Source organism: Gallus gallus, chromosome 4 (assembly GCF_016699485.2).
Source record: "Gallus gallus isolate bGalGal1 chromosome 4, bGalGal1.mat.broiler.GRCg7b, whole genome shotgun sequence".
NCBI lineage: Eukaryota > Metazoa > Chordata > Aves > Galliformes > Phasianidae > Gallus > Gallus gallus.
Window position 1 is genome coordinate 84,219,049 of NC_052535.1, and position 14,491 is coordinate 84,233,539.

At 43.1% G+C, this 14,491-nt stretch overlaps 1 protein-coding gene across 38 annotated transcripts in view; it reads left to right on the forward strand.

Moving 5' to 3' along the window:
- CTBP1 (C-terminal binding protein 1) overlaps positions 1–14,491 on the forward strand; it is a 221,785-nt gene that overhangs the window by 168,136 nt on the left and 39,158 nt on the right. Inside the window, exon 1 of one of the 38 annotated variants that reach the window (XM_046940255.1) lies at positions 852–14,164. The exons of the other annotated variants lie outside the window; for them this stretch is intronic. The gene's annotated coding sequence lies outside the window, so the exon portion shown is untranslated. Of the gene's footprint in view, positions 1–851; positions 14,165–14,491 lie in introns of those variants that run through there. 38 annotated transcript variants of the gene reach the window in all.

The following is a 14,491-nucleotide window of genomic DNA, read 5'->3' on the forward strand; positions in this document are numbered from 1 at the left end:
AACCAGAATATGATATTCTGCAGTTGCTGTATATTGAGCATCTGTGTTGTCATGTACGCATGTGCTTTGGTGTTGTAATGGGATGTTCTGTGTGGGATTTGTACCTCTGTATGAGGAACTTGAAGCTCCTGTTTATGATGGTGGATAGTGATAGGACAAGGGGAATGGTCTTAAAGTGAGACGGTGGTTTAGGTTTGATATTAGGAGAAAGTTTTCACACAGAGGGTGGTGGCGCACTGGAACAGGTTGTCCAAGGAGGCTGTGGATGCTCCATCCCTGCAGGCATTCAAGGCCAGGCTGGATGTGGCTCTGGGCAGCCTGGTCTGGTGGCTGGCGACCCTGCACGTAGCAGGGGGTTGAAACTGGATGATCGTTGTGTCCCTTTTCAACCCAGGCCAGTCTATGATTCTGTTTATTAGGAAGTTAATGACTAACATGAGAACTGAAATTACCTTTTAAAGCCTTTTTTTTTTTTTTTTTCCCCTTCCCCTTTTGGTTATAGAAATTCTATGTTACCTAGAAATCTTAGGTGAACACTGAAGTAAGAAAACATGGACTTACTGACTTCCAGGGGAAGTTGGGTCAAATAAGTGCTTGGAGAATTGAAAGAAGGAAACAGAAAGCAGTGCTTAGCAGATTGGGCAAAGGCAGCAGAATGACCTGCTTGGTCCTGGTGCTCTTCTTGCACTTCGGTGCCCCATCCCACTGTGCATCAATGTGAAAATAAGCATGGTGACCTTCTTGGGAAAACAGCAAATTCCAGTAGGATTCTCTTAGTAATAGAGCTCTGAACTGGTGCTTGATTGGCATTGCTTTGGCACAAGTAAATGGTCTGGGAGGTGAGGCAGCATCTTTTCAGTTGAGGACTGAATTAAAGTAAATGCACTGAGGAATGGACAGCCCAGAGCTTGAGTGGACTCAGCTGTCCAAAATATTCTGCTGTGATTGAAGGGTGTGTTTTTTGTCAAATAAAAAATGTACTTTCCACTACTAAAGCTCTTCCTCTTGTGTATTTGAATTGGGAACTTTTATTTCATCAATTAACTTGACAGAACATGCATGCAAAGAGACAACCAAAATAGTGGTGGGTGCTGGGCTCCACACACCGCACTGAACGCTGCCATGCGCCAGCACTGAGCGCTCCTCATCCCACTGAGATACAGAGGTTTGGAGTGCAGGCACGGCTGTGAGCTATTTGTGCTTAACAGCTGATCTTTGGAAGAGAAGTGCTGTGGGATAATTTCTTTCGGTTTGAGTTTGCACGTTGTGTGACTATTAAAAACTTCAAGACGACTGTTAAGTAAAGACAGCTCCTTGAAGTGCCAGATGGAAAAGAGCAAGAGAAACGCCTGCTGTTTAGCACAGAGAGGGGATTTTTGCAAGTTGTCTTTTGGGGTCTTCCCCAGTCTGCGCAGTTGCTGTGCTGCAGTTTCTGTGCTGGGGCCTGTTGAGACGTTACGTATGTAAGCGAGATGAATTTCCTCTCGTTAATTGTGTGGAAGCCAGAATGCTGGCTTCATACAGCATCTTCATCACGTGCTGACAGGTCTGCACCACCACACTGCACCACGTTGCTGAAATCACCACAGCTCCTTCTTAATTCCTACCCATTCTGTCCAGTGAGAGCTCTTACGGACAGGGCGGACATTTCTGCTGCTCTAGAAATGTGCTGGCTTTTTGAAACGCTGTCGTGGCCGGTGAAATACAATACTGGCTGTTTGGTTTGGACCAGAGACCCCTTGATTCATTCTTTCGCAGGGCAGTCGACCATGTTATTACATCCATTTTCTGTGGATCTCGTTCAGTGCCTGTGTTTATACATAGCTTGGAATAATTGGAAAATGTGAAAAATGCCGAGTATTCTTCAGTTGGCTAAAATTTGAAAAGGGCGTTTTTTCCTGCCGGCATCTGGAAGTCAGCCAGGTGAAAGTTAACATTCCCACAATACCTTTGCTGTGGGATAATGGGCAAGTTCAGGGCAGCATTCTTCTGTTGGTTGGATAAACAGACTGCTGTCCAAGGCTGCGCTGCAGCTATTGCTGAACGTGGAAGCATTGCTGTTTGCTCTCACAGTTGTTGCTTTGTTGATGGTTTTGCCACCCCTGCTCCTTCTGAAACACGGCAGTAGGGAGCTGGTGTGCCGTTGTCTGCTCTGGGCACGTGTCCTTGTCATTTCTTTTATTTTGATTCTCCAAGAGGAATGCAGTGTGTGCTGCCTCAAAGGAATAGTTTTCTGCATGAAGAGCCATGCGTAGCAGTGACCTTTCTAGCCAGGTGAATGTTCATTCTTGATCTTCAGTAGCGTAGTCAGAAACCTAGAGAATTTCAGAGATGCTTTATGTTTAGTCTGTGGTTTCTTGGGCTGCTGTATAAACATTGCTCTTACTGAAAATCATCTTAGCGACTTAGGAGATTTTTGGGTTAGTGCCTTTCTACCAGAGTGTCTTTTCACCTTCAGTGGCAATATCTTCATAGGAGGATGTGTGGCTTTTCATTATTTGATGCTTAGTCAGAAGGGTGGGAAGCAGCTTTCACTTCTAAGAATTCCATTTTGGCTGAGATCTGAATTGGCAAAAGAAGGTCACTGAGGAAACTTGATCTTCCATGCTGTATGGATGGGTTCAGACACAGCCATGCAATTATTTCCCTTCGTTCCCTGGTGTTGCTGAGGTCCTTCCATGCATTGAAGCTAGTAAACGAACCCAGATTTCAGTGTATGTAAGCTGCATTTTCCAAGCAGTGCGTAGGCCTGCTGTCACGCAATCCGTGCATTCACATCAGGATGAAGTCAGTAGGATCAGTGTAGGCGCTTGTAATGTTCCGTTCTCACACATAGTGCAGCAAAACAGTAAAATGCAAATGCTCTGAAATGTGCTGGTGGTGGGATTTCCAAATTCCATTTCCGTGACTGTAATTTGTCATCAGTTCTAAACCTGTAATACCTTTTAATATGCTTTCAGGAACTATATGGGAAGAAAAGCACTGTTGCTTACCTGATTAAAATGAAGACATACTAAGAAACAGAAATCTACCGTGCTGTCTTCAGTTTGTGTTCACTTAGAACATGGGTTTTATGGACCTTTCAGTTGGAGGTTATTTATTTCTCTGCACTGTACAGAGCAGCTACTTGAACTGCTGGTTTTATTGGCTATAAGCGTCAGTATCTTGGAACAGGCTATATTTAGACATGTAGCATTCTTTTCTATTTCACATTTCTCAGCCTCCTTGCGTAAAGTAAGTCTGCTTATTCCACATCTGTATGTGCGTGTGCATACGTGTGTGGAGTATATATACCTTAATTTCCTGTGTGAACATCAAACTTCTTTTTGCTGTAGCACAGAAAGCGGTAGCATCTTCTTATCAGTTGTGAAGCCATCCTTCATGTACATAAACACTTACAATTACATCAGGTGTGTGTGCATCGTTCTGCAAGCTGCTTGTGTGCAGGTGGGTGTGTGTTCATTCCCAACGTCCCTGATTTAGCAAGTAATGCAGCAAACTGCCTCGCTCTGCAAGCAGCTCTGCTGCCTGATTGCAGAACCCCAGTGCGACTCGGTATGAATAGGGAACAAAAAGCAGGACCTTCGATGAAGACAGAAAATAAAATCCTAATGAAAGATGTGCACTGAATAGTAACTTGGCTTTCATGTCTACCAACTGTGAAACCTCCGTAAGAATTGCTGCTATTGTGCGAGTGTTCCCTCCTTCCTAATAGAAGTGTTCTGTATCCTGTTTTTCTTGTTGACTAGAGAATGACAGCTTTTACAAGTATTGTAATGATGAAGTGCCATTAGCTGTATACCATTCATGTCTTAAATTGCATCCTTTGTGGTGTTCCTTGCTATTCTTGTAAAATAGTTGGGTATGGTCAGGATCTTGATTTCCAGCACTTCTGCTTTCTTTTTTTTTATTTTCTTGTTTTGTAGGTTATTCATTTTTTTGTTGAATTATGTGTATTTCTGTGATCAGTTGGCATGGAAACATGGCTGCTTTGTAAACCGGTTGCCTTTAACGTTAATTTGCAGGTACTTGTTTTTCAGTGTGAGAATGGAAGCCATTTATGTTCTTCATCATTCCCCATCATTAATACTCACATGCTTTCTGACTCAACATAAATTATCTTTCCTTCTGTCTTCAGTTGTTAAAATGTACCTTTTTTAAAGGGGATGGGTGATTTCATGGTGAGATGTATGTTTCACATGGAAGAAAGTCAGAGGCTTGCTTTGATCAGTAGTGAAGGAGGAATGCTTCCACCATTACTCTGTGACTGGCTAATGGGTTTCTGGAATACCTCTGTGTGGGCAAAAGGCAGCCTGCAGCCTGGCCACGATCGCTGTGGCGTTGTTGGTGACGTGGTGGTATGCTTCAGGGACTGCTGCTTGGAGAGAAACAAGTCTCACCATTGTGTCTCTATGATGAAGAATAGCTGGACTGTCAGCGCATGTTCACATCTCTAGAAATGTGAAACTGTTAGAGTACGTGCTATTTTAAGTGTAGGTAACTAAATAACTAATTGAAGACGTATTATAAGCAGGTGCAGATTGTTTGCTCTCAACGTAGTTGCTTTCAAGTTCCTTAGGATCGAATCTCATTTTAATTTCTAATAGTTCAGAGCGTTGTTTGGAGAGCTTTATACAGATTGGATATGTGGAATAGAAATAAGGTCTGAATTAATTTACTTTGGCTTATACTTTTCCATCCTGTTCCAGGCTTCAAATGCTTCATTTCGGGAACTGTTTCACAGTGCCTGCGCCTTGAGTGCTATTTCGTGGTCTCACACAGCAGCTGTATGGCCCATTTCTTTTTCTTAATTTCTCCACATTTTTAAAAATAAACAATCAGAAAACAGAACACTGCAGGTTTGAACCCCACGTTTTAATATTTAATGCTCAATTTAAATAGCTTGAATGAAAAATCACTGGTTTGGTTCATACTAAACTCCTCTGTTGACGCTCTTCTGAGCTTTCATGTTGTTTGGAAGTGATTTTCTTGGAGGTGAGGGGTTTAGGAGCAGAGATGAGGGCTTCTTGTCGTGCTTTTGGCAGTTTGCAGATCAGATTCTCACTGCCCGCAGTGCAGCTGTGAAAGAAGTTGGGCTGTGCCGCTTCCTGTGTGACAGCAGCTCCTCATACACACTGTAACCATTTATCCCCGCTTTCCCACCCTCTTCCACCCCATTCTCTCATAACAAATAGTTCTGTTAAGAGCAAAAAACAAACATGTCTCACCCTTTTGCCATCTCTTCCCATCTCGATGTTCTTGTCAGAGTAGCTGGAGATGAGATCTGTTTTTTCCCTGCCTGTTGTAAACTGCTTTTAATTTTTTTTTTCCTCTCCATCGTTTCTCGCAGAGCCTGATGGCATTGCTGATCCTGGAAAAGTAGCAGCCACAACCACTGTGCTGGGGGGGCAAGGGGGGAAATCTGCTGATAGGCTTAATCCCCATACAGAATTGTAACTTTTCTTGGTTAGACTGAGCTCCTCTTTCATTTTCTCTCTGCAGCTCAGTTTTTCAATACTTGACATAACTTCTTACTGCTGTTTTTATTTGTCAGGATTGCTTGTTTATTTGTCCTTGATTGTCACCCTGCAGTGCTCCCAGCTCAGCAGTTCACACTGGTGGGGAACGTAGGTTTGCACAGCCGATGCCAGTTGTGTGGTTTGGGCTTGGGTGTCCCCAGGTCTCAGGACAGAGCTGGCTTCACTGCGTTTGCTGCCACTTGATCCCAGCTCTGTGCAGTGCTGGGAAGGGAGTGTCTGTCTTCTGTTCATTTATTTACAGGTTGGACGCTGGACTCATCAAAATCAAGGGTACTCCCATAGTCTTCTGTAGGTTCTTGCCAGACATCCCAGAGGGAAACATTGCTGCTTGTGTTGTCCCTTAAGTATTTTTGTTCTGAGTTGTTACCCAGTGCTCTTGTTTGGTTCTATTCACCCTGCGTTAAGGAACAAATAGTCCAGCTTAATTTGAATATTTTATTTAAGCCTTCTGGAAAGTACCTATAAAACAAGTGTGAAGGAACATGGGTCAAAACACAGACAGGTGTCAAACTGTAACCAGAAAAAGGTTCGTGTTCTTAAAGGGAAAAACTAATGGGCTTTTATTAGCTGCACCATGTTTCCATTCATTGTGCAAACTATTTGGCTGTAATGACATTCTTGTTCTCTGGCTTCATACAGTGCCTACCTCAACGCTGGCTGGTTTTGAGGGAATAATGCAATAAATGTGTTTAATAATATTCTTTTAAGAAGCTGATATGTTGCAGCTTGGCTACAAAATTACCCAGTATTCATTGGACTTGGAAAGTAAAGCTCTGATGAAGAGACTGAAAAAAGCCAGGAGGGCATCAGTTCTCTCACCTTGAGCAGCAATTCAGAAAAGCCCCCATGTGTTACCAGATACTGCGGTGTTGTAGCCTCTCTAAAGAAATCTCTAAAGAAATCCCCAAATAAATCCTGGTAATGATTTAAAGAAATATGTAAGTACATGTAAGTGGAGTTTTTTTGACTTTTTACTGAGTTGTTTTCCAGGTTTCATTTGCTGTTCTCAGCACTTTGTTTCCTTTCTTTCTTCTGTAACTGAGGTGAGAGTCCTGATGCAGGAGGGATAGAAAGAAATAAGATGGAACTTTTGGAATAAAGTCTTCAATGAAAATACTATAAGGACTGAGATTGCCTTGAGTTTACTCTGGTGAAAGAACAAGAGACTGGAGTGCTTCCTGTAACCGCTTTTAGACATGTTTGCATGGGCATCACGTCCCTACACACAGTAATTTATCCCAGTACTGACATTCCTTGTGTTTCTAGTTTGAGTATGTAGAAGATCTACAGATCAGAGCTGCTTATTTTGGACGCTGTTTGTCGCATCCATGTAGTATCCATCCTCATTACTTCAGTCAGTTGCTATCCTGACAGTGAAAGGAAGCTGCTGTGGTCATTCATTAACAGGTTGCTCAGGGAGGCTGTGGATGCCCCATCCCTGGAGGCATTCAAGGCCAGGCTGGATGTGGCTCTGGGCAGCCTGGTCTGGTGGTTGGCGACCCTGCACATAGCAGAGGGGTTGAAACTGGATGATCATTGTGTCCCTTTTCAACCCAGGCCATTCTATGATTCCCATACTGTCTGTTCCCCAGGGGCTGCAGTGCTGCACAGTTCTGAGGCTGTCACTGTGAGGAGGAGGTGACATTTCTGTGATGCACACATGTGCTGTGGGCAGTTTGGTAAATGTCTCTACCCTTACACTGGGACACAGGAGCTGTAACAAACTCACTGTTTGTTTTTTTGTTTGTTTGTTTTTTAAGATGTAGCATGGATGGAAAAAGCTAGAATTAGAGTGCAGGCTGTCAGTTTCCTGGGAGAGGTAACAGCAAATTCATTTTCCAAAACATGGTGCTAAAAGAGACAAGAAATATACAGTAGGAAGGATTAGCTGCTAAGGGGTCTCGTCTGTACGATAAAGGAGGGGTACCCTTTTGCCTTAAGATTTTATAACTCTTAATAGAATCAGTAATTCCTTTTAACACTTCTTTGTGACTGATGCTTTTAGCACTGTTTAATGTTTTATGTGATACAGGGACGTAGAACATGATTTGTGCCCTGAAAAACAATTAGAAGCCTTTATCTGCAGCCAAGGCATTCTCATGCTTGTGAGTGAGCCCTTTCCAAGTTCAGAATGGTTAAACTGCAGAGACGAAAAGAAATGTTATAAAGCCTGATGAAAAAATGCACATATGGGTCATTTTTAAACACTTCTGGCTTTTCACCTGTTCAGTGGAAACAAAGCCTTCAAAAACCTTCTTCAGACCCTTTTAGTATGTGGTGTATGTGGGAAGAAATGATTTGCTTCTCCCATCGAGCCATGGGAATGAGTGCCGAGTTTAACTGTTTTTCAGGACGGCTTTAACTGTGATATTGGGACGAGAGCCTTTGTAATTGAAACTCAAAATCTGCTTGAAGAAAAGCTCTGTATAGCAACTCTCTTACATCATGGTTTTTATTATATTATGATTAAATGTAACATGATAACATAAACTCAGCTCTTGCCTTAAACTGCCTGTTTTACTTGGCACTTGGGCTGTTGTTGCTGGCCCGTTCTCAGCGAGCTTGTCATTTTCATACATCCTGTTTGCTTACCTTCAAAATGAACATCTCTTTAGGAAATCCTATTTATTCAAGCTCAGTTCACTTGGTGTGGGTTAGGGTTGAGCACCCTGCCTGGGGCGTGCAGGGCTCTGGTTCCATTATGCCACAGCTTTCCTCAGTTTCCCATTTTCATGAGCTGTTCTCTGGCTTGTTACAGTCATCAGCCATCTTCCTAATACTGACCAAGAGCAGCAGGGGTTGGTGGTTTTGGGAGGAACCCAAAAGGTATCACGAGAGCTTTAAGGAGCCCTTTGCACTGCTTCAGCATTGGTCGGAGTTGCTTTGGCTTTCAGAAAAAAACAGAATGCAGTGTGACTGAGGGAAGTTATTGTCATTTGCTGGGGTCTGTAATACTGTGCTGAGTTCTCCCTTTTTAATTGCATTGGTCTTAAATGTGCGTATGGCATACATATGTACATAGGTATATGTATGCATAACCCAGGCTTTTGAGTGTTTTAGCTGTAATTCTCAGGGGAAGTTTCTAGCCCTCCTTCCTTCTTCACATGCTTAAAAAAGAGAATCAGAATATTTTTTTTCACTGTTGACAAAAATATCACCACGATTTTCAGCTGAAAGGGAGGCGTAGGGCATTACGTGCTTTCCTTCTTATTTAAAAAGAAAAAGTTATAAGGAAAACAAAGAGCACTGTGTTCGACCTGCAGAACACTTTAGGGCTGTTATTTTTAGTATCATTGGAGTGCATTGTGCTGACCTCAAAAATATTAAACCTTGTGAAACTAATTTGGTTATCCAAGGCCCCACACTTGCTTATCTTCATCCTTTTTGATAAGGAAAATAAGGAGTGTCCTGGGTAATAGTTTAACGTTCTTGGTCAAAGTACAGGTGTGCTGTTAGAGAAATAGCTTTCAGTGTTTGGGATCAGAATAAAGGAAGCCTTTGATGTTGGCTTCGCTTCGGTTATTGGGTTTCTTTCTGAGACAGCATCCTGTGCTATGTCTGAGATGCAGAAAGGCACAGAGTCATCGCTGTGACAGACTGGATCCAGAAGTCTGATTGTGTAATGGATGATTGGCAGTGCCTTTAAAACATAATGTGAAATTAGTGCTCTGAAAGCGGTTGAATTGATAGTGCAGGGAGATGAGGTATAGCTCAGGTGATGCTTTAAATTGTACCAAAACAATCCAAACCTGCTGTAATAATACAGCTTACTGTAAGAGAAACATTTTAGGAGGAGAGAAAGGATTTATTATCCTTTTTATTCCTTCCTACTTAATATTTTACAGGCAAATCAAGAGCAGGTCCTTGAGTGTATTACATTTCAAATTAATGGTATGTGGCTGTTCAGCTTTTATGCAGTCCATGGGCAAAATGGTGATTCTGAGAACGTGTTTTGTTGGTTTATTGCTTAAAGCATTGATTGCTTCCTTCGTTATTTGAATGCATGGGTAGAAGAGCCGTGCAGAGGGCTGCTGGTGTGTCACCTCACATGGCAGCCCTGCTCTTCCTGTGAGTTCCAGGCTTATGCTCTGTATCCAGTGTTCTGTCCTCAGACTCTCCAGGCCCATGTTCTTCCATGGAAAGTGTTTCTGTAAGCCTTGGCAGGACCTGTATTGTTACTGGAGTGGCGCTGGGAGGTAGTGGTGCAGCTCCTACTGCAATTGTTGAAGCAGATTGTTTTTCCAGTTCCTGTCTGCTGAAGTTTATTGGCTTTTTTTTTTTTCAGTCACACCCACTGATCCATAAAGTTTATGGACTGAGATATAAGTTCCATTGCATTATAATCTGAAGTTTGGCTGTGTATTAAGGCGGGTGGCATTCCTTTGCTCCTTCTTGGTGGCTGTCCCCAGAGGAGATGGCAGCAGCTGTATGCCCAGGTGTGCTGCACGTGGCTCTGCTGCAGGCTGCCTTCATGCTTCCAGCTCTGTGGTTTGGAGATATTTAGAGAGATTTGAAAGATCTCGTTAGTAAGGGAAATGGATGCCTGTGAGTAGTTGTGGGCAAGAGTGACTGCTGAAGTGTCGAGTCTTTGGTTTCTTTGATTCTTGCATTGAATTTTGCAGAGGTTTCAGCTGATTCTGTAACATCTTGGCAGGCAGTCACTTACTAGTCATCCTCAAACCAGAGTTAGAAGGAACAAACCCACAGCCTCAGCCAGGATTCCTCTGAAGCTGGAAATAACGTGAGCATGCTCAGTTAGGGCAGTTCCACCACGACTGTTACTCCCCCTCTTCCCCCCCAACCTTCTTCTTCCTTTCCTTCTTACTTAATAAAGCTAAAAATACTTGAAGCAGACCTTTCAGCTGTCCTTTAAACTGTTTTCCCTTTCTCTGGGGTTTGCTTTCATGCTTCTGTTGTTTGAAAACGGGGCTTCTGCAGCACTGTGCATTGCACACATTGTACTGCTGACACTTGAGCTTCCCATCACTTTTACTACATGATGTAGCAGTGGCTGAATATTGTCACTGGATTTGCTGTTCAAGCCTTGAGAGACGATTAAAAGATTTTGCAGTAAGTCATCATGTTATTACTGCTTGTTCATTTGATGTTAAATAGGTGTGATCGATGCCGTTTTCTTTCTGATACTGAAAAATATCAGTGAAGATGACACTATCCTTGTAGCGCGCTCCGAATGTGTTGAGTAGCTTTGTGACGTGCGATGCTTGCAGTTCTCACCTGGCTGTTTGAAGTACACATGTAACTAATAGGAAATGCTTAGGGACTACTGATGAAAAAGGCATGAGAAGCCCATATCCTTATGGTTATCTGAGAAATACCTGAGAGTGACACGTTTATTCTGTGTGTCATTATGGAGAGGTAACGAGGAATTGTGGCTCTCATGTCCCAGCACCTACAGGGAGTGACATTTTCTAAATAGAAATCACTGCGTTACTTTGTTTAGGTGGTCCTAAAAGGGAAAATAAATGGCATTAAAGTACTCTGTGCATTGTGTGCTGCAGCAGTCTTCTTGGATACGCATGCTGATTCTCACAAGTGGTGAAATAATGATGTGATACATTTGCAAGTCTCAAATGTGGAAGCCTGTGGACTAGGGTGGTAATTATGGAAGTGGTGGTGGTATGGCTGATGTGTTTTGTGTAAGGGGAGAGTTGAGAGTGTCCTGCTGAGCAGCTGGGTGCATTTCAGTCTCAGCAATTAGTGAGAGGATGTAAGTGGGTGTGAGTGCTGAGCACATCTCTGGGTCAGCACAGCCCCGGAAACCGCCTCTGTTTTTCTTGGTCTCTTGCAAATTAAAAGAAGGAAGGCAACTTGTTTTCACTGAGCTTAGGTAAATAAAAACGTACAGCATTTACCTCTGCCCCATTGCCTTCAGTTGAGACTGCAGGTGTGCTTTAGTGAAGCTGATGTTTGGTTTCCTCTTGTGTGCGTGCTGTCAAGTCCAGTTCTTATTCCTTTGGAAATCAGTGTGGGACTCTTCCCATTAATTTCAGTATTATTTCCAGCAGATTCCTGCAGTCTTAAGAAGCACAGTTAGAAACAATACATGAGAAAATAATATAAATAAATTCCACTCCTAAGTAATTCTGGCTTCCAAGGCTAGCTACCACTCTTTTGTCCATGCCGTTTGGTGGTGGTGTTCTTTATTGAAATCCTGCAACTGTCCAAATTCTTCATCCCACATCCCAAGTCACAGGAGGTGACAACCTGCTTCTGCTAAAGGCAGCTACAAAGGGCACTGCATGTGATTCTGGCAGAGTCAGGATGGTTCTGTTGCATATTTCCGTGCTGATAAGCACTCTTCTCTTACATCCATTTTACTTGTGCTGCATTTATGGCTTATTTCTGCTGGACTCTGCTTTAGTTTTATTCTGCCTTGAGTCAAAGTGCCACTTGAGGTCATGGCACACACATGCCAAGCCTACCAAAACAGAGGCTGGGCTTCAAGAGGCATGAGGTGCATGCCAGGAGCCATGAGATGTTTCTGAAGTACGCCTCTTCTAGGAATTTTAGCAGAGCACATTGGCAAACCTAATTCATAACAGCTTCTGTGTTCGTGTTCGGAGTGGGATGTTTGTGCTTGTTTTGACAACTTGTTCTTTACTCAAATTAATATTAATGTTTATTTTTAAAAGGATGTGTAATGTTGTTGAGGAATTCTTGTAAATAAGTGACAGCTGTGAGTAAAGTTATAGCCTAGGTAAGAATGCAAAGTGAAGGTAGGTGCCCTGGGGGATCAGTCTCATGTTACATATGAAGGGTTGTAAATGAGCTCAATGCCCAACCTGTCATTTTTGGGTCTTGTGTTTGTAGATAGAAATGAGGTTTTTCAGCAGTTTGCATTTTGTTAACAGTGTAAATCACTGATGTTTCTGCTGTGCATAAGGGAGGGTTGGTAGGAAAAAGCCTTTTGAAAGGGTGTTGTCAAAGGAGTTTTCCTGCTTATTGAATCATTGCGCCTGTAAGAATCCCCAGCAGTGTGACAGTGAAAACTCTCCTTCCCTGGGCTGCTGTCCCCCCATTTCTTCTGCATGTTGGTTTGTCATTAGAGGGTGACTAACGTGTGTTGTGCTTCTTGGCATTGGTGTATGTTTCAGAAAAAAGAATTGAAGTGTTTGTTTTGAAAAAAGAAAAACACATTTAAAGAATTAAATGGACTTTGCAAACAGATGTAAGGAAATGAAAGGTAGGTTGAATTTTGGGCCTTCAGACCTGGCAGTGTCCTTTACTTCTTGTGTATGCCGTATTTGAGAGACATCTGATGCTAATGATGCTACATCAGTCAGCAGCAGAAAAATGTGAACCTTTTGACACCTTCCTGTAGAGCAGCTAGTCCACATCGCAGCTCCAGAAGGCACTGCTGTGCTGTGTCTGTGGCAGCTGTACGCTGCGTGGTGACTGCTCTGTGTGCACCTTCCACCTGTTGCTATTTTAGAAAACCTATTTTAGGAAAACCGTAGCGATCACCAGCAGGACAGGAGCTTCAGCACTAGATAATTTCTCTACGGAGAAGTACCAAACCCATTCATAGCTGGATTGAGCTGCCAGGATAACCTTTGCTTTCCTTAAATACAGTTAGATAACCTTAAAGGCTGGGCTTGTACCCATCCAACCAGAAAGCTCAGGGTTAAGGCTTCTCACTGCATCCAGGTGCTCCTCCCATCCCTGCTCACCTGGCAAAGCAGGAGTGGTAAAGAGGGGTCCAGGTTACAGTGCATCTGTGTGCTGCTGCTACCCTGTGCTCCTTGGGATGTTAGCGGCTGGTAGTGGAAAAGCAGCAGCCAAAGGGGGAAGGGTGCAGATGCAGTGAGAAGCTTTAACATGGAACTTCCTGGCTTCTGCGAGAGCAAGTCAGACCCTTAACGTTGTTTTAATGTATTGTTTGTGTTTAATTTTTTAGTAGAAATTTGAACACAATCCAGGCTACAGAGGTTGCAGTGGATAAGAAGTTTAAAAGCTTTGGTTCAAGATTACAGGAGGCTCCAAGGAACGTTAAAGACATGGAAATGAGAATGGAATGAGAGGGTGCTATTTTGCCTCAGAATACTGAAGATTGTAAAGGGCTGTGAAATTGAATTCATGACCCTGGAAGTCAGGTTCAGATTAAGAAGTGTCAGGTTGGTAGGGGCTCCTGAAAGTCTCAAGTTAGGATACGCTGAGCTTGTTTCCCCTTAACAGGATGTAGGATGTGGAGGGTGGATGTGTGTACCTTTTGCTATCTGTGTTTCATAAAATGCTGTACCATATACTTAAATAAGCCAGCAAAGTGACATGATGTTTTTTAGCAGAGTTTCGTGTTTGTGGTGCTGAATGTCACTTTGGACCACTTTACGGTTCTGTTCCTCCCTGGCACTGAGCTGCATCATTTGCTGCTAATGCGGGCATGGAAAAGTACTGCTCTGAAACACGCTTTGCTTTCTCCTGCCTTTCCAAGGGGTTGCTGCAAAACTGACCACGTGGTGCAGCGTGACATTTTTAGATAACAGCAGAGCGTAGCTAAATGGTGGAAGAAGTAGTTTTTTGTTCAAACGTTTCTGATTCATAGTTAAACGGTCTCTCTGCAAATGTAAACTTTAAGTAATGACTGCTGCTGTGATTAAGTTACTGTAAGTTTACTTAAGTGTTGAGTTATTGTCTGCGATTCAGCGATAGCGCGTTTAGGCGGAAAGATTGTGCAACAGGAAGTCCGTGCTGCAGTTCAGAAAGGATTTTGGCAAGCCAGGGTTTGTGGGCTTTTCGTGGTCAAGGTTACTGGATGTGTTTGAGTTCTGGGGACTGTTAGCAATGCTGAGGTGCTCCTGGGGAGGTTCCCCTCCTTGTTCTGCTGGCGTCAGCTCCTGTACTTCGGGGCTTTCTCTGCCGTGCTTCTAGCTCTGCCATTCATTCTAAAGGCATAAGGGAAAAACAGGCTGCACCTTTGTGTGATTTACAGA